General features: G+C 42.7%; 1 protein-coding gene across 7 annotated transcripts in view; it reads right to left on the bottom strand.

Moving 5' to 3' along the window:
- The window catches only part of LRRC4C (leucine rich repeat containing 4C), a 1,058,673-nt gene that overhangs the window by 842,193 nt on the left and 195,830 nt on the right, over window positions 1-20,650 (bottom strand). Inside the window, exon 1 of one of the 7 annotated variants that reach the window (XM_048483629.1) lies at window positions 12,256-12,370. The exons of the other annotated variants lie outside the window; for them this stretch is intronic. The gene's annotated coding sequence lies outside the window, so the exon portion shown is untranslated. Of the gene's footprint in view, window positions 1-12,255; window positions 12,371-20,650 lie in introns of those variants that run through there. 7 annotated transcript variants of the gene reach the window in all.

The following is a 20,650-nucleotide window of genomic DNA, read 5'->3' on the forward strand; positions in this document are numbered from 1 at the left end:
CTGCATAACAGGGCTGCTGCTTATACAGGGCCCAGCACTGTCCTGTTAGAAACAGCAACAAACAAACAAACCCAGAAATTTATCCTCTACAGAATCAAGTTGTATTTTATAATAATTGTTTGATTTTTCAGAGGTCTTGTCCCCACCCCTCAGCCCAGCATATCATCCAACCTTACACAAATCTATATAAGTTTGTCTTCCACATTACATTTGCTTTGTTTTTTTTATTGTTTACCATCTTGGGGATTTTAATTTTAGTAGAAAAGGAGCTTTAAAATGTTTTAATAAATCAAATTAGAACACATGTATTTTAGTTGAAATAATCAAATAAACATTTCAGTCTAAGGCAGGCATGGGATTGTGAGGCTGATATTTTGTTTTTGTTCTTGAGCAATGAGATAAATGCCCCCCACAGTACTTGCCACTAGTATGTATCTCACAGCACCATTGCTGTGAACATTAAAAACACAAAAGCCAAGTAGAAGGCATGTGCTTCAATATGTTCACTTTATGTAGAACTTATTACCTTCTAGGAAAGGAGATAATGTTTTGTTGTGGTACGGAAAACATGCCACAAGCTCTATCCAATGGATGCTTGTGATGGCCACACATGTCTAGAAATAACATATTGGATGCACCTGTAGTGTGGAGAACAAGTCAACAGCCTTGAACAGCAGCTTGGACAATGGGCTCTTCAAAGGCATAGGCTATATTCTCTGCAGTTGAAAGGTTACAATTACCCCCTGATCCTTCCCAAATGACTATTAACGCAACATGCGTGATTCACAATGTCCACACAACCAAATTACTATTTGAAGAAAGCAAAGCAAATTCTAGTAAGAGGGTTGCTCTGCCATTATCTCTCTTATTCTCTTGGTAGACAGAGAAAAACAACAGATTTTCCATGAATGTGCATGTATGTGTACGCACACATGCTCACAGACATTCATACATACCCGATCACCACCATCAGGCAGTTTTCTTTCTATATCTTCAGTCACATTGAGCCTGGCAGGACTACTAAAGGCCCTGCCAAGTATGTTCAGTGCAGTGAAGAGAAAAAAGATATTGAAGGCACTGAGTGCTGACTTTAAGGAAGCCAGGATTGCTTGAAAAGATTGCCCTGGGAGTCCCTCACAGCTTTCAGCATGGAGATGAAAAAATATTTCTGTTTCAGCTAGACTTATTTCATTTTCCTAGCCCAGAGCTGAGAGTGGAGGCATGGCAGATGCTTTTGTGACTGAGGCAGACTGCATGATTTTCCTTTCAACTGGAGATACAAAACGATGGACTCCCTCCTTAAGCACTCAGATGGCACAAAGGAGACCCACAGAGCAATCATTACCTCTGATGTCAGTGTAGAAACAAAGAGTTATGAATGGGTGTCTCCCCACCTCAAACACGCACATTTTTCCTTCCATTTAAAATCAGAATTGGGGTAGCTATTTTACTGGGTTCTAATTAAATTGCTTGAGAAAAAGACACAGGCTGGGATCCACAGGTGTGCATACTTCTGGATCTTTATTGTCTTCCCATAAATAGCTCCCTCTCTCAATCAGACAAGCTGTTCTTTGAACTGAACTGGGGTTTGGCTTGTGGGCTTTTTGAACTGCTGAATCAACAGCAACAAAAGAGGGGCGGGGGATGCCAAATCTTACATTACAGTAGAAGAATACCAGTTGTTTCCTTGTGACTTAGTTCTATGCTGCTCAGATGTGATATGAATCAACAAAATGATCCTGGAGTTCTGCTGAGTATGCATATTCCATTAATTTTATTCTATGATTTCTACTGTTATTTGATCTTAAGTTCCCACCTATATATATATTTGGAATTGATATATTATAAACCTGGAACTTACCTGCAGAGGAGCATGGCTGGAAGAAAACAGTGTGGGCTATCTCTTCCAATTAACTCCATACAACTGACTGAGGGGGGATGTATAGCCACTATCCTCCATGATTCCTTCAACTTCTGCAAACTTCTAGTGCAAACTATCACTGGCATTGACTGTATGCTTCTTACACTAGGACCTCTTGTCTACCACCTGCCTAGTTCCCGGTGAATACTCTTTATGAGTTGGCAGAGGTACTGCCCAAAGTGGTATTGGAGACTCTTAGACTGATCATTCTGGTGAACTTCAATAGCCATGCCTACAATACTGCATCAAAACCAGGCCAGGACTTTATAGTCTCTTTTACTGCCTTGAGCATCTGTCAGATTGTGATGGGACCAACACATGGAAGAGGACACATGCTGAATTTAATTTCTTCTGTGCTGAACAACTGAGGAAAGGCCTAGCTTTGGGGTTACATATTTGACCTGAAGTGGTCTGACCACTACCTAGTTCAGGGGTAGGGAACCTGCGGCTCTCCAGATGTTCAGGAAATACAATTCCCATCAGCCCCTACCAGCATGGCCAATTGGCCATGCTGACAGAGGCTGATGGGAATTGTAGTTCCTGAACATCTGGAGAGCCGCAGGTTCCCTACCCCTGACCTAGTTAAAAACAAGGTTAACATAGTATCTACATGCCATGTGAGAGGGGTCCCTGTCAAATTGGTCAGCCCATGGAGGCTAATGAATCCTAATGGATTCTAGAATGTTCTGGAAGATTTTAGGATCCCAAACCCATGCTTAGCAGAGGCTGCAGTGGCAGTATGGAATGCAAAGCTTCTTCAAGCTACCCTTCTATGACTTCTTGGGGCATAAACTGGCCTTGCGGTTTGTCTTAAAACTAGGTGATATGAAGAGGGATAAGAGATGCTTACAAGGGTGCTGGTGGTGAACTTGTACCAAATCTGAAAGATTTTGCTATAGAGCCATATTGGAAGATCTTCAAAGCAACAGTGATGGTGGCAATTGCAGAGAAATGTTACTACTCTGACACTTCAGTGTCAACTAGTTCACATTCTGATTGTTCAAGGTGCCAAACTCTCAGGTGCCAAACTTTCAGAATGAGACAATTAACTGTGATACTTTGCCAAGTTTTAAAAAAATATTAAATATTGAAAATATGACCTTGCCAGTTATAACATAAGCACACCAGAAGAAAAGTCTAATATACCACCTCGTCTATTTATACATAATTTTGACCCAATGTATTGTCAAAGGCTTTCACTGCAGGAATCACTGTTGTGGAGTTTCCAGGCTGTATGGTCACGTTCCAATAGCATTTTCTCCTGATGCACCTGTGGCTGGCATCCTCAGAGGATATGATGGTAGTAAAGCAAGTGGAGTTATATACCTCTGGAATGTCCAGGGTGGGAGAAAAAACCATTTGCATTGGCTAACAAGTGTAAAGGGTGGAATAAGCAAGTGTGATTTGCATGTGTTGAGCAGAATCCACCGATTTAAGCATATGTAAGTAACCATGAAGTTGCATAATCAGTTAGTGTGGGCATCTGCATAGTAGTTGCCTGGCATTTTAATCCATTTGATTGGTTCCTGCCTGGAGACATGCTATGTCTGGGTGGGGTTCACTAACCATTGTCTTGATTCTAATGTTTTTAAGTACTGATAGCCAATTTTTTTTTCATTTTCATGGTTTCTTCCTTTTTGTTGACATTGTCCATGTGCTTGTGGATTTCAGTGACTTCTCTGTCTAGTCTGACATAGAGTGGTCCAGAATTTCTGTGTTTTCAGATAATATAATGTGTCCAGCTTGGTTTATCTTGTGTTCTGCTATTGTTGATTTTTCCAGCTGAATTAGTCAGCAATGCCTTTCATGTTTTTTTATTCGTTTCTGGGTTCTATGTTTAATGGGAACTGATGAAGAAACATAACCTCCAAACAATCTACAGGCCCACTAAGAAAATTCAACAAATGCTACATTCAGCAAAGCATAAGAGGGATCCTCATACCTCTGCAAGAGTCTACCGAGTACCATGCAGCTGTGGGCTACATAAGGACCACGAAACACAGCACCCAGACACGAATCAAAGAACATGAAAGACACTGCAGACTAATTCACACCCATAGTCTTGAATTACTGCCTGGCTGCTGTGGTAAATTGGCTAAAAGTGAACAAATTGAAACTAAACCCTCAAAAGAAAGAAGTAATGCTGGCAAGGAAGGTGGAGATCTTGAAGGACAGTATACTCCGCACTTTTGATGGGAGTTCAGCTGGGGACTGTTGTTGCCATCTGTTATTGTTACTATTAACTGATTTTACTGTACTGTTGTTATGGTTGTGTCTATTGTTTTACCTCTTATTTTGTTGTTTGCTACTTTGAGCCCTGTGGGGAGGGGAGGATATAAACTGAATGAATGAATGAATGAATGAATGAATGAATGAATGAATGAATGAATGAATGAATGAATGAATGAATGAATGAATGCTGACCCTCTAATTAAGAACATTATTGCTGGAGTAGCAATTGTAAAACTGATTGTTTCTAAAATCCTAATCTCATTGCATTGTTTATTGAATGTCTCATACTGTTGATTGTGTTGACTCACTCTGTTAATCCACCTTGTGTCCAAGTGGCAAGGGTGGACTATAAGTAACATAATAGATAGATAATAGATAGATGATAGATAGATGATAGATAGATAGATAGATAGATAGATAGATAGATAGATAGATAGATAGATAGATAGATAGATAGATAGATAGATAGATAGATAGATAGATAGATAGATAGATAGATAGATAGATAGATAGATAGATAGATGGAGAAATGAATAGATAGATAGATAGATAGATAGATAGATAGATAGATAGATAGATAGATAGATAGATAGATAGATAGATAGATAGATAGATAGATAGATAGATAGATAGATAGATAGATAGATAGATAGATAGATAGATAGATAGAAATGTAGGCAAGATAGGCAAGATTGCATTGAGGAGAAAAAATCATGCTTATCTCACTGGCTGGGAGAATAATGAGAGGGTGTGCTAATATGGTTCTGTCCATGAGATGCTATTGATCCTATGTAATTACATTCCCATTTATAATATTGCAATGCTGGAATAGAGTGGCAGAGAATCAGCAGTCATTTTTGGTCCTAAGTTGCAGCTGCAAATGAAGTTTGACATACTTTAAAATTCACTCATCAAAGACAGAATTTTCACATACATTTTTCAGTGGCCCATTATGTCTGAAATTAACCATATGTAGAATTAGATTTAGCTGTTTAAAATAGCTCAAAACATGTTCTCCTACAAACATGGAGTCTGATAGTTCTCTCCTGTATATTAGAATATTCCCATGTGGGAAGTGGGCAAAATAATTGTCTAAAGACACAGGTTTTTATTCAGCCACTGAAATTAACTGATCCAGCTCTATGGAGTAGTTGAATGAGAATGTACCTGACAGCTACCCTCAGTTATTTGGAAGAAACAACAGAATCAGAGTATAGTAGAACAAATTATCACCACAACAATGAAAATTACCACAACCTAACACAATTATATTCAAGTCAGTTCAAGTCTGTTTTGTAGTCAGGGTACTTGAAAGTGTAAAATCAAACCCAGTTATCACAGTTTTTTATCACATCAGGCAATTATATCTGACAACAAGAAACAATCTGGATAATTATTCACTCGTTTTATGTATGCTGTCACATTTGCTTTCTTGGAGAACAGATTATAGCTCTAACTATCCCAGCACTTGGACTGCAAGAGGCAAATGTGGATCCTTGCCAATACTGTATGCTTGCTTTACATGATGGCAGATGTATTGCAGATTCATCACACTTTCCCAACTGTCCCTGAGTACTTCTACACATTAAAGTAATGAAGGGTTAACAACTGTGCACTCATACAAAAATCCAAGACTGGGAGTGGGAAAGGCAGCAAAATATTCCAGTTTGGTGATGAAGGAAATTTTATACTATTTATTTATTTGAACATTTTTTTAGTCTGGTTTACTCCCTGGGGGCCTCAGAGTGGATTACAAACCAACAATCAAAATATCAGATTATACAAACTAAAGACAACTAGAAAACCCCAAACAAATCTCGGTTGGTCTAGGTTTGTCAAGCAGTCTCTTGCAGGATCCAGCCTGAGACAGCGGTTAAGATCCCAAGCATTTGAGCCTCCAGTCCTGCCCATATTATTAATGTATAACATGTTTTTCTCTCTGTTGTTCTCAGCCTTATAGGGGTTGTTGTGTTCTGAACAAAGCTGAGTAAAGTAGGGAATTCTGATAAACTTTTGGATTTACCTTGAGGCCCAGACTCTTCACCAATAGTGATTCCATGAGAAAACTGTTCCTCTTATATAATTCTAGTTAATTTGGTTCTTTGCCTTAACTACTATACAGAGTACCCCCCCACCCCAAAAAACCACCCACATCCTTGCCTGTTCTAACTGTGGAATTTATATTCAGGGATAACTGTATCAAACTGATTTTCTCATTCTACCAAGTTTCTTAAATACCCACTAACCTAAGTTATCAGTTATAATCAAGAATGCCAGTTCCCCCCAGAGGGTTCTAGAACTGGCATGTATGTGTGTGTGTGTGTGTGTGTGTGTGTGTGTGTGTGTGTGTGTGTTTATTTTAAATTTACATCCTACCCATCACCAAACTCCCTGGGTAGAGTCCAATCATAAAAACACAATTTATGATTGGTAGAAAGACTCCTGAACCTCATTGTCGGGTTGGCCTGGATGTTGGGGGAAGGGAGCTCTGGTCTGTGTGAATTTGCTATGTGAAAGTATTATTCTGCTGCTTCCTTAGTATTCCTTATCTGCTAGCTAGTGAAGGCCACATACCTTGGTCTGTAGTTCAGCTGTGAATTTGTATGATTGGAGGGGGAAAGGGTTTGCTGGTTGCTTTATAGTATCGAAGTCTCTGCTGGACTGGCAGAGACTTCTTTGAACTATATGGGACTTATCTTGCCTGCAATAAATAAATCTTTGTTCATCCACAAGTGTTTCAATTGTCTGGTCAAAGGAGGTTCTGACACTCATTCTGTATTCCAGGAATCCTTGTTTCCCTCAACCACATCATCTCTGTACAGCTATCATTTACTAGTTTGCTGTCTTTTTTAAAGTTCTAACCCATATCACCCATACTACCCCTGCTCAAACATTACTGCATAATCCACGAGGAATGTGTCATCCCAAAATGGAGATCTCACCTCCTGCCTTCTTTCCCACAAGGTTTAAAAGCTGTTCTGCCACCATTTTGATATTAGGTGCTGGTAGTCTGGCACCACAGCAGTTCAAATGAAGCCTTTCTAAACAGTGTACTGGTTAAACATGTATCAGAAAGCTCCCAAGTATCTAACAAATGCAAACTGTTCTTCTCAGCGCCACCTTCTAATCCATACAGTGATAACAGTAGTCTCTGTCTGTCAAGCTCACCCTGTATGTGTAATAGGTAGCAATTCTGATAGTGTTACTACCTGGGTTACCTGACCTACCTAGGTCTCCATAGAGAGAGCCAAAATCAGGTGGACCCCCAGGTTCCAGGCTGAGGAGGTCACTGGTAGAGCAACCCCCTCCAGCACCAGTGGCTGAAAACCCTTCATCCCCCCCTCAACCCCCCCACAGGATCTCCTTCTTTGATGGATTTAGCTTTAACCTGATCTGCTTCAACCAACCAGCAATAGTATATTGTTAGTATGGTAAGTATAATGGAAAGTCACTCACCTCAGAAACTTCTACTTTCTGTAGTATAGAAAATTAGGACAATTCAATAGTGAGAATATTAATAAATGACACTTAAGAATGGCGCCATATATTAAGATAATAGGATGCAAAAGCAATTAAACAACAAAACTTGCTGATAGAATTTTTACAATCGATGCATCCCCAGATAATTTATATTCCATTCTTAAAGAATCACAAAACAGCTTTCTATGAAAAAAGCTGCTTGGAATTCTCTGAAAAAGTTATTATGGCTCAGTGACAGTTACAGGACTTAAAATTGCCAGAAGCCACCATGAAATCCTGATTTAAAAAATCCCCCCAAAATACCATCCCTAAGATTGGACCTCATATGCATAAATTTTAGATTCCCTCAGTATCATTACCCTCATACATGTGGATTAGTGATATAGCATCTGTTTATTTGTTAATTTTATTTATTTATTTGATTGATTGATTTATTATACCGCCCATCCTCGAAGGTCTCTGGGCAGTGTACAGATAAAACACTTAAAAGTCATAAAAACAATTAAAACCGAAATAATTTAAGATAGAGGCAATGCAACTAGCAAAATCTAATATTGAATGGCAACCCGCAAAAACCACTAACTCCCTGGGAGGGGACCAGGCACAATAAATAGCGGCCCGCAAATCTGAAAATTCAAAAACAGAGGGCTTAAATCCCCTCCAAACTAAAGTGTTGGTTATGCATGAGAAGACAAGGCACTTATTTCCTCTTCCAGGCACTGACATTATTGGTAAAAGCAATGGGGGTAGCTAGGAGCTGACATGACCCTGAAGATAGCTATGGCAATGGAGGAGAAGCTGCATGGAGGCCCAGCAGAGGCTGGGAGGCAAGCTGAGTCAATCAGTAATGATTAAAAAAGCACCTGTACCTTTCAGAAATGGATTATCTCAGTTGCCATTACTAGGAATTTTGGAGGACTTTTTAGAGCCAGGTCTGAGGTAGGAGTTGCCAGCTGTAGGTTGGGATATTCCTGGAAATTAGGGGGTGGAGTTTAGGGAGTGCAGAAATGGGGGAAGGGAGAGGCAATAGCTAGATATAATGCCACTGAATTCACCCTTCAAAGCAGTTATTTTTCCCCAGGGGGACAGATCTGTTTGGTGATAAATTGTAATTCCAGGAAATCTCCAGATCCCACCTGAATGTTGGCAACTCTAGGCCTGGCAGAAAATACCTTATGCCACCTGTTTTGTATGACATAACTATGCCTGGCTGCTTGCTACTGTTCATTAGCAGGTGCCTTACAAAAGCCAGTGTGGTATAGCCATTTGAACTGTCCAGTAATATCTGGTAAACTCAAATCCCCATCTGGCTGGTAAAGCCCACTGTGTGATTTTGGACCAGTCTCATACTTTCAGCCTAAGCTAACTCACAGAGTTCTTTTGAGCATACAAAGGAGAAGAATAATGTCAGCTGCTTTGGTCCATACTGTGAAAAAAGGTGGAATATAATTGAATAAAATAAATAATAAATATAACTGAATATGGGAGGCAGATCAAATGTAGTTTGGTGAATGGTTGAAAAGGAGAGAATGAGACAGAGGCCGTTTCATACGGCTGGCATAAGCGACGGCCTGGGGAAGTGGTAAAGCCGCTTTGATGGGCGCTACCGTTCTACTAAGCCTTGGCGATACAGCTCATTGTCGGCTTTCCACTCAGGAAGCGGCGTCCGGCCGCCCTAACCATTACTGTGCCCAAAGGGTTGTTGTTGGGAAAGCGTCTTCCAGCGGCTGCAGTCGCGGAGCAGCGCCGCCCGGAAAGCCTGTCTCCCTCCGTCCGACTCCACGATGTCGCCGTGGTTGCCTGCTAGCCGTGCAGCCCGCCCACACTGTCCTCCGACGCCAGGGGTCGGAGGGCAGCATAGGCTGGAAGCTTAGAGCAACCAGCGAAGCGACTCAACGGAGACATTGTCGGTGAAAGTCAGACGAGCGAGAAAGCGGCTGACCGATGCGGAGCCGCCTCTCTCTGGCGAACCTCCTGCCCAGCCTGCTTCGCGCGCTTGCGTGAGAGCGGGCTTCCGCTTCGCCGCCAGGCTCTGCGAAGTAGAGTAGCCAGAAAAATTAACACGTCTTGGAAGCGACCAGAGTAAAGAAAAAAAAGGGGCTATCAGGGGGAAGGAAAGGTGAAATAGTGTAGAGAGGGGGATACAGGGGAAAGTGAGATTCCCACCAAGTTCTTGAGGGTTCCCTGCCATGCAAGTTGGCCTTGATCAGTGGTTTGCACCACAAAACTGGGACATAGGGGGGTTTTTTAATGCAGGGGCTGCTGTGGGGGGCTGGAGGGAGGGAAAGCTGAAAACAGAGGGGCAGATAAATGTAGGATGGATGGTTGGTGGGAAAGAGACAAGGAAGCAGGAAAAAAGGAGAGGCTATGGGGCCTAACTGGAGATGGCTGTCAGAAAAAGGAAAGAGCAAATCGTGTGGGAGTGGACAATGACATGCCTCCCTCATGTCTTTCCAGGTTTCCACTTGTGTGTGAAAACATATCATGAAAACAGTAGGTAAGGGAGAAACTTCCTAGACAGGTATAGCAGATTGAGGTTTTGTGCATAGTTCTGATCAGATTAAGTTTACTTACATCAAAGTCAGTGTGGGTTTAAAAAGAAAAACCTCTTAACCAGGTCAAAGAGGTCAGTTCATTGATCATACTTGTACCCCACCATTCCATCAGGACCCCTGGGTGGAATGCGTGCACTGTCTCCTCCACACCGTAAGCTCATAACAGTCCTGTGATATGTGTTAGACTAGATAAAACAATTGGCCTATGGTCATTCAGTAAACTTCATGGCTTAGTAGAAATCCTGTCAACATAGATAGATGGATAGATAGAAGGATCAGTTAAAGGATCTCTTTTTCTCACACACACAGAGGCCGTTTCCGCATGGGCCAAAAACGGCGGCCTGGGGGCTGTAAGCATTAAGCCCCAGGCGCCCGTTGGCTGGCGTCGCTTCTGCTGAAAGCAGAAGCAGCGCGGAAGCCTGACTACCCTTCCCCTCCCTCAGAGGGGCGTCAGGCGCCCTAAAAATAACCCTTTAAAGGGTTGTTTTTTTGAGAGAACAAGCGTCTTCCAGTAGCGGTGCGAACAGCACTGCCGGGAACACACTGTTTCCCTTCCCTTTCCCACTCACCTTGTCCCCGTCGTCAGCCTGCTGGCCTCCAAAGCCCCTCCCTCGCTGTCCTCCAGCGGGTGATGGCCGGGGACAAGGTGAGTGAAAAGGAGCAAGCGACTCCATCGCGAACCTGCCGCACCATCCACCGGCCTCTCACTGAGGCCGCTTCGCCGCCGCTTTCGCGTGCGCGAGCGGCCGCCCCGCTGCATCAGGCGGAATTCTTGCGGCGTTAGAGCCTGAGAGACCATGCGGAAATGGCCAGAGACTTGTTTCTTTGCACAGTATAAACTTCTGTATTTTGTTAGAATTCTCAGTACTAGCATCACTAGGGTTGGCGGGTCGGGAGCTCCGACCCAGCGGTTTGGCCCGAGCTGGGCATAGCTCGGGTGAGCTCTGGTGCCGCTGGGCTGACCCAAAGCTCTCCGAACTCCAGCCGCTCCGAATCCCTGAGGTTCGGAGCGGCAGGCCCTCCAAACTGCAACTCACCCCGAGCTTGGAGGGAAAAAACCCCTCCCGCGCGCACGACAAAGCCTTGCAGAGGCAGCACAGAATCCCCGCCTCCAAAAAAGAAAAAAAACCTCTTGTGCGCATGACGAGCCCAGCAAGGGCAGTGAGTAATCCCCACCCCCAAAAAAGAAAAAAAACTTCCGGGCACACGATGAGCCCTGCAAGGGCAGCGTGGAATCCCCACCCCCCAAAAAGAAAAAAACTTTCCAGGCCTTGCGACCCAGGCCCTACTGCTGTAAAGGGCAGTCGCGGAGTCTACCCAAAGAAAAAAAAACTTCTGGGCACCACAGTGGGCCCACACTGCAGGAACGCAGATCCCCACCCCCCAAAAAGAAAAAAACTTCCGAACGCTTTGATGAGCCCTGCAAGGGCAGCGTGCAATCCCCACCACCAAAAAAGAAAAAAAAACCTCCCGCGTGCACAGACAGACGAGCCCTGTAAAAAAGAAAGAAAAACCTCCCAGCCGGCAGTAAACAAACACTCCCGTCCCAGCTGGCAAGGTTCGGCTGGGACACACACACACACACACACACACACACACACACACACACACACACACACACACACACACACACACCCTACGGCAACACAACTCCAACACCCCAACCCCAAATAACCCCCCTGCAAGTCTGCAACTCTCCAAATTCCCCCAGCACCTCCATTCATTAAAAAAAAAACAAGCCGGGAAAAAGTGAAACACCAGCTGATCCCACTAGTCGGCAAGGCTTGCGGGGGGGGGGGCACACACACACACCTACGGCAACACAACTCCAACACCCCAACCCCAAATAACCCCCCTTCAAGGCTGCAACTCTCCAAATTCCCCCAGCACCTCCATTTCATTCAAAAAAAAAAACAAAGCCCTGGGAAAAGTGGTGAGACACCAGCTGTTACACCTAGCCGGCAAGGGGCTGCGGCTGGAGGTGGGGAACCACACCACCTCCTGACGGCAACCTGGCACTCCAACACCCCAACCCCAAATAACCCTCCTGCAACCCCCAAAACTCACACATTTGCTGCTGGTGCTGCTGCTGTTTCCCAGTCCAACAACTGAATTATGATGAATGGATGGAGCAGGTTAGCACAAGGCTGGGCTGCCCTATTGTGCTACTGCTGCAAAACTGCTGGAAAAGAAAAAAAAAACAAGGAATCTCCTGCAAATTTCACAATTTCAAAGCACATTTTTACTGAACTTATAACTATAACCTTATCTAAGAACTGTGCCTGCCTAAGGACCCCCCCTTTTCTTGGAGTTTATTCCCCACCAAAGAATCTCCCTCCAGTTCACCCTATCTTATGCTTGCAATGGTGCTCTACTGAGCCTTCAGGTTCCTTTCTGCTTCATGTTGTGGGTGAAGAGGGCAGAGCCTTCATGAACTGATTATTTCTCTGTGCCAAGTGCCAACCAACAAGACCCTCCTTACAGGATCTCCTTTGCTTCCTTCATTACATTGCTGCTAACTGCTGCACAACTGCTGGAAAAGAAAAACAAAACAAGGAATCTCCCACAAATTTCACAATGGTGGCAATTTCAAAGCACATTTTTACTGAACTTATAACTCTAACCTTATCTAAGAACTGTACCTGTCTAAGGAATCCCCCCTTTTCTTGGAGTTTATTCCCCACCAAAGAATCTCCCTCCAGTTCATAAGAACATAAGAACATAAGAACTGGCCTGCTGGATCAGACCAGAGTCCATCTAGTCCAGCACTCTGCTACTCCTGAGTGGCCCACCAGGTGCCTTTAAGGGCCTCACATGCAGGAGGTGAAAGCATAGTGGCCTGCTGCTGCTGTATCTCTGAGACACCCTGGTCTGCTAAGACCATTTGCAATCTAGAGATCAAGGCAGATCAAGACCTTTGGTAGCCATAGATCTACTTCTCCTCCATAAAATCTATCAAGCCCCTTTTAAAGAAGCTATCCAGGTTGGTGGCCATCACCACCTCCTGTGGCGTATATTCAAAGCCCCAATCACCGCGTTGCGTGAAGAAGTGTTTCCTTTTTATTAGTCTATATTCTTCCCCAGCATTTTTTCAATGGATGCCCCTGGTTCCTGGAAGTATTGTGAGAAAGGAAAAATTACTCTCTGTCAACATTTTCTACCCATGCATGAATTTTATAGACTTCAATCCTTATCCCACCTCAGGCGTCTCCTCTCCAAACCTAAAGAGAGTCCCCAAGCGCTGCAGCCTCTCCCTCATAAGGAAGGTGCTCCAATCCTTCAATCATCCTTGTTGCCCTTCTCTGCACTTTTTCTATCTCCTCAATATCCTTTTTGAGATGTGGCGACCAGAATTGGACACTCCTTGCAGTTTTATTATCAACTCCTTTCCTAATTATCCCCAGCATAGAGTTTGCCTTTTTCACAGCTGCCATGCATTGAGTTGACATTCCCATGGAACTATCAACTAAGATACCCAAATCCCTTTCCTGGTCTGTGACTGATAGCACTGACCCCTGTAGCAACCTACCTTATGCTTGCAATGCTATGCCCTATATTGCATCAGCTCCCATTAGAAACAATGCAATATAGGGACTATCCTTGAGGGGTCCCATAACACCCCCCAGACAAGAGCTGCAAACTTAAGGTTGCATGCTCAGAACAGTGCCTTGTTATTGTACCTAGAAAGTTTAGTTGCTGATCTATACAAAATGTTTTTACTCACTGCCACTTCACATGGAGGGTTAAGGCTACCCGGAAATTACCAAAAAAAAGTTTCCAACTACTGACACCAAACTTTCAAGGGTGTCATCAGGCACTATTCACAGACATGTCGCTAAGAGTTTAGGTGCAGTTTGGTTCAGGGGGGGCCAAGTTATGGACCCTCAAGGATAGCCCTTATATTGCATTGTTTCCAATGGGAGGGAGCTGATTCAATATAGGGACTATACTTGAGGGTCCATAACGTGTGCCCCCTTGAACCAAACTGCACCAAACTTGGGGTGCATGATCAGAACAGTATTCTGAAGATACCCTGCAATTTTCAAGCCGATACCTTTAAAAATGTACTTACGGGCACCTGAGAATTCCCCATTGAAGCAATTGAAAAGAATTCGAAATTGCAAACCACAGAATCTTCCGGAATGCAAAAGATCACCAAGATTTGCCTGCCCGGGGCTACATTAAAAGTAGCTATCAACAAAAGAATGCAGAATCTTCAAGCAATTACAGTGTACTGAAGTTCAGTGCAGTTGAGATTCAGGGGCTGGATATGGTTCCTCAGAATAACCATATACATTGTTTAACAATGGGAGGGGAGCTGATTCAATGCTAGGGTTATCCTTCGAGGGGTCCATAACTTGCCCCAAGCCAAAGCTGCCAAGACTTGGGAGTGCATAGTCAGAACAGTATTCCGAAAGATGCCACTGCAATTTTCAGCCCGATGCCCCAGCTTTAAAGGCGGTAATTGCCCCTGCAGGCCAAAACAGGGGAAAAAAACTAGCAAAAAAAATAATAAAAAGCAGACCCGAGAATCTGGGAATTCGGGTTATTATCCGAGGCCTAGCGGAGGCTCAGATGGGGGGGGGGGGGATCCGACCCCATATCCCATCGAACTGGACCCAGATCCGAACCCGAGGGGCCCATTTCTTTCCATTTACCAGCCCTAAAGCATCACCCTATGAATGGGTTAAAAAGCAACCTTTAATCCTTACATTTGAAGTAAGTTAACATTGAAATGACTGACCTAACTGGAGATGGATCAGGCAGCATTATAGCAGACTGGTTTGGTAATAACATATGACAGCTTCATCTTCTGAATGTCTAAAATGTTTTCAACCAGTGTTAATTTATAAATAGTGTTTAATAAAACTACTGCCACATAATGACTGAGGTTAAAGACCCACTATAATTCCATAGTAATTTTGATATAGGACAGTAAATATGATCCATAGATTGATTGTGGCTTAAACAACAACATTCATTTCCAGGCCTCTTACCACCTCCATCCAAACCAATTATAAGCATAAACAGGGTAATTATCTCATGGTCAATAGCTACAAGGATTCTGTTGTCCTACCCTTAATTCATACCCTCTGCAATTAAAATATTTACTACTAAATTACTTCCTAAGCTACTTTTTGGCACTCCAATATGGCTTAGTGGCCCTATTAAGGACCTAGAAACAATCCAATCTAGGGGTTTTTCAAACTCTTCTTGGCATACCAAATTGTGTAGCATGCCATTCCTTCTGCCTTGACCTGGGCCTAAATCTCATTATAGCTTGTATTTGGATACTGACCTTGCAATTCTGGATATGTCTTCACTTTAGGTGAAGCCTAGTAGTCTGGTGTGGCTTAACTGAATTCTATCATTTTAACTGGAACTCTAAAATACTTAACCAAGTCATGACTTTAGGTTTCTTTTTGGACTTTTTTACAAATCAAGGTGAGGCTCAAATCCTCCAAATAATAAAACAAAGACTATTAGATATTGAAAAACAAACTCTGTCATCTCACATTAATAGATCATGTTCACCATCAATTTATGGGATTCCATGGTCATCCCAAGGATCTTTACCAGATTATTTTTTAAACCTCAAATCCCCAGATTTAAGACGTGCCTTTATGCAGGCTCGCTTTAATATTCTCCCCACAGCATCATCTTGAGGAAGATATCTCCGCATCCCCATGCATGAAAGATTCAGTTCTTGCTCCTTGACTCTGACTGAAATGACGGAACATGTTCTACTGCGTTGTGCCCACCATATTGATTTACATAAACAATTTATTGAGCCACAGATGAATTTAAACCTTGTTCTCTCCGATAGTGCCAAGACACAGATGCTTCTTAATGATCACTATTCTAAAAGGACTGAAGATGTAGTGAAGTTGTTAGCTCTGGCTTTCTTAAAACACTACTCACTCAGACTTTGATCTTATTTTGGTTATCCTTGTTTTAAAAATTTTAACTTTTGCCTAATAAAGGTGATTAATTGATTGACTGATTCTGTTGTCCTACCCTTGGTAGACAAGGTAGACAAGGAAGAAAATCTGGCAGCCATTGATAAACTAAATGCTACCAAATCCCCTGGCCCAGATTGCATTCACCCAAAAGTTCTTAAAGAGCTCAAGCATGAAATTGCTGATCTTCTCACTTTAATATTCAACTTATCCCTGAAATCGGCCTCCATCCCTAAAGACTGGAAGATGGCCAATGTCACACCAATCTTTAAGAAAGGAGCTATGGGAGACCCAGGAAATTACAGGCCAGTCAGTTTAAATCTGTTCCTGGTAAATTAGTAGAATTTGTCATTAAAGATAAAATTAGAAAACATGTAGAAAAGCAAAACCTGCTGAGTAAGAGTCAGCATGGCTTTTGCAGAGGCAAGTCTTTCCTTACAAACTTTGAGGGTGTAAACAGGCATGTGGTTAAGGGGGAACCAGTAGACATTGTCTACTTGGATTTCCAAAAGGCTTTTGACAAAGTTCCTCACCAGAGACTGTTGAGAAAACTCAGCAATGAAGGAATAAGAGGGGAAGTCCTCCTATGGATTAAAAACTGGTTGAGAAACAGGAAACAAAGAGTGGGTGTAAAGTGGGAAGTTCTACTCACAATGGAGATAGAAGGGAGTAGAATTGTCCCCCCAAGGATCCGTTTTGGGACCAGTGCTCTTTAACCTATTTATAAATGACCTGGAAGTAGGGGTGGGTAACATGGTGGTTAAGTTTGCGGATGATACCAAATTATGTAAGGTGGTAAGAACTGCAAAGGATTGTGAAGATCTCCAAGCGGACCTTTATAAATTAGTGAGTGGGCTAAGAAATGGCAAATGCAGTTCAATGTGATCCCTACTCTTTCCTTAAATCTCCAAGACAAAGACATCACTCTCTGGCCAGAAATCTTGTCAGATTTTCCTGTTTTTTTCTTTTCAGAGTCTGAGCCGCTTCAGAAATGGTAGCATTTGGTGACAAGAAGTACTTTCTCTCATCCCTGTAACTGTTCCAGAAGATGAAGGATAGCCTGTTATAGTAAAACCCTTTTTTTCGCAAACCCCTTAAATAAGGCACACCAAATAATACTGAAGCAGAGATAACTTAAACAGAATAAAAGAATTATTTAACAAGATAGGAGATGATAATGGGAGATAAAAGGAAACTTGGAGAAAAGAATGGATAAGGCAGCAGGAATGGATAAGGCAGCAGAAATATATATTTACATCAGAGATCTTTGGCAGAGAAGCAGAAAAGTGGTGCCTCAGTTTTCATTGATAATTCATCAGAAAGGAATCAATGAAAAAGCTGAAACCGGCTGGGGTTTGAGGAAGCCCAGCCGGGATGCAGAGGGAGCTCCTTATTTGGGCAGTGACTTACCCCACAAGCCACAATAGGCACCTAATTTTACTACTGCAAAGAGCCTGGGAAAACTTATTGAGCTTGCTTGTTATAACAGCCCGAGGGGTGGGAAGCTTGGGAGGCAGAGGAGCTCCTTACTTGCAGGAGGCGACTCCCCTGATGTCACTGCCCAAATCAGGGCTCCCTCTGCCTCCGCTGAGTTTGAGAAGCCCAGCCAGCCGGCATTGAGCAGAGAGGGAAAACTCACTTATTTGGGCATTGGCTCCCCTGATGTATATCTGTCTTCTGGCTGGGTTTGTGGAAGTCCACCCAGTGGGGAGCCTCGGGGTTCCCCCTTCACCCTCTGAGGAGGGCAGCAACAAGCGGCTTGTGCAGCCACAGGGAGGTCTTCCCGGGCCACACCCCCAGTCTCAGGCAGAGGCCTGAAGAGCCGGCTGGTAAGCGGTGACTGGTGTATAAGCCGAGGGGGCATTTTTCAGCCTTAAAACAGGGCTGAAAAACTCGGCTCATAAGCAAGTATATACGCTAAGTAAACTTCTTTTTATTCATTGAATGATTAGACTAAATGTTTGTTATCTGTGGTAAACTGTGGGGCCAAGGGCGGGGGGAGACAGAAGGAGTTGGCCCAGTGGTGGGATTCAGCAGGTTTGCACCACTTGGGCAGAACCGGTTGTTAAAATGGTGCTTGTAAACAACAGTTGTTTAATTATTTGAATCCCACCACTGGAACCGGTTGTTAAACTATTTGAATTCCACCACTGGGTGCCGTTAACCCACCAACAGTTTTCTAGTGTCCGCTGTATTTGTTGTACAATGGACTTTACTGCTCGTTCACACATAAAACAGAAAGTGGCAAAAAGAAATTTGAGTGATAGAATGGATTAGTTAGTTCTGTAAAGTTAGGCTCATGTTAGGTAATATGCCAACTGGCAGTACAAACCCTTTAAAATAAATTTAATAGTGTCCCTCCCTCCAAGTACTGAAAGTGTTTAGCACATATTAATCTCTAAAACTGCTCTGGCAAATAGGATACTATTACTATTCATGTATTTTGAAGGAGGGCATTATGGTAAAGCAGGTTGCCAAAGACATTCTAATGAGGGGTTTTTTTGGATCTCCTAATATTTAATCAGCAGGTCTTTCAGCATCATTCATCCTCTGAGATACTTGACTGCATTAGCAATTGTTTGCCCATTAATACTGTACCTAAGAAATCATCCACACACAGAAAAGCAGCAGTGGCATAGTGGTTAAGAACAGGGGCACTCTAATCTGGAGGAACTGGGTTCAATTCCTCGCTCTGCCACTTGAGCTTTGGAGGCTTATCTGAGGAATTCAGATTAGCCTGTACACTCCTATACATGCCAGCTTGGTGACCTTGGGCTAATCACAATTCCTTGGAACTCTCTCAGCCCTGCCTACCTCACAGGGTGTTTGTTGTGAGTGGGGAAGGGAAAGGAGTTTGTAAACCGCTTTGAGTCTCCTATGGGAGAGAAAGGGGAGGATATAAATCCAACTCTTTTTCTTAAAAAAATATTTGTGTTTTTAAAAGTCATCTTCTTTAGCTTTAACACAAAGAACAGTCTGTTTTCGTCATCTTAAAAAAAATGATAGGACCAAGAGAAATCTTATAAGAAAATATATGATACAACTGGTTTAATTTATGCAGTGCACAGACCGCTGTTTGATAATTGGCTAAAAGGCAGACTTGTTTTACCTATTTCATGTTTCCCAAAGGAGTTCAAAGCTGTATGTTTGTATATTTATTTACTTTGTTAATAGTCTGCCATTTTTCACTAAGACTCAAGGTGAGTTACAAGATAAAAACAATGTACGCATACAAAATAAGATGTGCCATGAGCAATGCAATGGTATAGACTTAAAAGACAATAGGTTGGATCAAGGCTAAATTTTCCAGTGGGAGGATAGAACATTCCAGCCTCTACCTCCCCACTGCAGCCCACTGAGCTCCATGAAATGCTGCTCTTGGGGTGTATTGAACCTAAGCGAATTCCAACCAGAGTGGTCTGCCCCAACAAAGACAGCTGTGTCTGCATTTAGCTGGGGATCAGCCCAATGTGAACAATGAACTGGTATGGTCCAAAGTAATAAGTATAACTACAAAGGCAGAAGATATTGGCGTAGATGCAAGATAACATCTAGAGTAATAATTGCAGTAGACTACAATTCTAATATATTATAAAGGTATCATCCTAAACTGTTCCACCCTGCTGCTGTTCCAATTCCATCATAAAAATGCCCTTCTTGACATTGCTATTTTGTACATTCTGCAAAAGAATAGAAGTGTGGGAGCATTCCTGATTGCCTGAGGCAGGCAGTTCTACCAAGCAAAAGCCGCCATGGAGAATGTGTATCTCCCATTTCCCTTTTATCCTTACAAGCATCTTGTGAGGTAATTCAGGTGGCAATATAAATTACTCACCCAGAACATCATGGCTCAATGGCAATTTGAACTTAGGTCCCTTGTGCCTCAGTTTAACTACCACACCACACTAACAGCTTTTCTCAGATATCCTGTTGTATTATTTTTAACGAAGTTATCAGTCAAGCATGCTTGTTTAAGAAGGTCTCACAATAACATAGAAAACATATACTCTTTTCCCAAAACATACATCCTCATATTTTGGTCATTCAAACTCTCTGCATAGCAGAAATAAAATGTCTTGAGATGTTTTAAAAACCATTTTGGGGAAGAAGTACACATAGCTCTCTCTCCCAAAATGACTTCAAAATGTTTCATTTCTCTCAACCCACATTTTTCAAAAATTGCTAAACTAGCAATCATTTTATCCCAACCTGGGTTGAAGATGTTTCCTGCCTACTGAGAGAATAAAAATAGGCAGGAAACGCTTTATTTCTCCCGCCCCAAACTCTTACTTTCATTTTTGCCATTCAAGCCTGCCATTTTGTGTACTGTGGCAGAGATTCTTCATAGAGGTTTCCCACAAAGGTTTTCTCAGCTTGAAGTTCATCCATGTGCAATTTCCATGTAAAAAGTAGATGAATAAAGTTTGTCTTGCCTGGCAATCCTATGTACATGTTGTTTTGTCTTCTCTTTGTTTTAAGGGGTAGGTCTGCGAAGCTACAAT

Source organism: Sphaerodactylus townsendi, linkage group LG02, assembly GCF_021028975.2.
Source record: "Sphaerodactylus townsendi isolate TG3544 linkage group LG02, MPM_Stown_v2.3, whole genome shotgun sequence".
Lineage (NCBI taxonomy): Eukaryota > Metazoa > Chordata > Lepidosauria > Squamata > Sphaerodactylidae > Sphaerodactylus > Sphaerodactylus townsendi.